The sequence below is a fragment of the Macaca mulatta genome, chromosome 7 (genome assembly GCF_049350105.2).
Source record: "Macaca mulatta isolate MMU2019108-1 chromosome 7, T2T-MMU8v2.0, whole genome shotgun sequence".
Lineage (NCBI taxonomy): Eukaryota > Metazoa > Chordata > Mammalia > Primates > Cercopithecidae > Macaca > Macaca mulatta.
The window spans coordinates 147,573,729-147,575,050 of record NC_133412.1 but is presented as its reverse complement, the minus strand read 5'-3'; the positions used below and the strand labels follow the sequence as shown (position 1 = coordinate 147,575,050).

Sequence of the window (1,322 nt, the reverse complement as noted above, 5' to 3'; positions counted from 1 at the left end):
CTGGGCCTGTAGTCCCAGCTACTCGGGAGGCTGAGGCAGGAGAATGGCGTGAACCCGGGAGGTGGAGCTTGCAGTGAGCCGAGATCAGGCCACTGCACTCTAGCCAGGGCAACAGAGAGAGACTCCATCTCAAAAATAAATAAATAAATAAACAAACATTTTATATTTTAAACTTTTTTTGTTAAAAACAGACACATACCTTCTTCTCTGAGAAAACACCAAATGGCGGATGACGCCGGTGCAGCAGGGGAGCCCGGAGGCCCTGGGGGCCCTGGGATGGGGAACTGCGGTGGCTTCCACGGAGGCTTCGGCAGTGGCATCAGGGGCCGGGGTCGCGGCATTGGACGGGGCCGGGGCCAAGGCCGCGGAGCTCGCAGAGGCAAGGCGGAGGATAAGGAGTGGATGTCCGTCACCAAGCTGGGCCACTTGGTCAAGGACATGAAGTCCCTGGAGGAGATCTATGTATTCTCCCTGCCCATTAAGGAATCTGAGATCATTGACTTTTTCCTAGGGGCCTCTCTCAAGGACGAGGTTTTGAAGATTATACCCGTCCAGAAGCAGACCCATGCCGGCCAGCGCACCAGGTTCAAGGCATTTGTTGCCATCGGGGACTACAATGGACGCGGCGGTCTGGGTGTTAAGTGCTCCAAGGAGGTGGCCACTGCCATCCGTGGGGCCATCATCCTGGCCAAGCTCTCCATCGTCCCCATGCGCAGAGGCTGCTGGGGGAACAAGATTGGCAAGTCCCACACCGTCCCTTGCAAGGTGACAGGCCGCTGCGGCTCCGTGCTGGTGCACCTCATCTCTGCACCCACGGGCACTGGCATCGTCTCGGCGCTTGTGCTCAAGAAGCTGCTCATGATGGCTGGTATAGATGACTGCTACACCTCAGCCTGGGGCTGCACTGCCACCCTGGGCAACTTTGCCAAGGCCACCTTTGATGCCATCTCTAAGACCTACAGCTACCTGACCCCCGACCTCTGGAAGGAGACTGTGTTCACTAAGTCTCCCTATCAGGAATTCACTGACCACCTCCTCACGACCCACACCAGAGTCTCGCTGCAGCCAACCCAGACTCCAGCTGTGGCTACAACATAGGGTTTTTATACAAGAAAAATAAAGTGAATTAAGCCTGAAAAAAAAAAAAAAGACACAAATATACACATTAGCCTAGGCCTACACGGGGTCAAGATCATCAATATCACTGTCTCCCACCTTCCACCATCACATCTCATCCCACTGGAAGGTCTCTAGGGGCAGTAACACATCTGGGGCTGTCATCTCCTGTAATAACAATGCCTTATTCTGGAATGCTTCCTAAA

General features: G+C 54.3%; 1 pseudogene; it reads left to right on the top strand.

Annotated features, from left to right (window-relative positions):
- Positions 1-220: 220 nt before the first annotated feature.
- LOC699630 (small ribosomal subunit protein uS5 pseudogene) lies at positions 221-1,118 on the top strand (annotated as a pseudogene).
- The last annotated feature ends 204 nt before the right edge of the window (positions 1,119-1,322 follow it).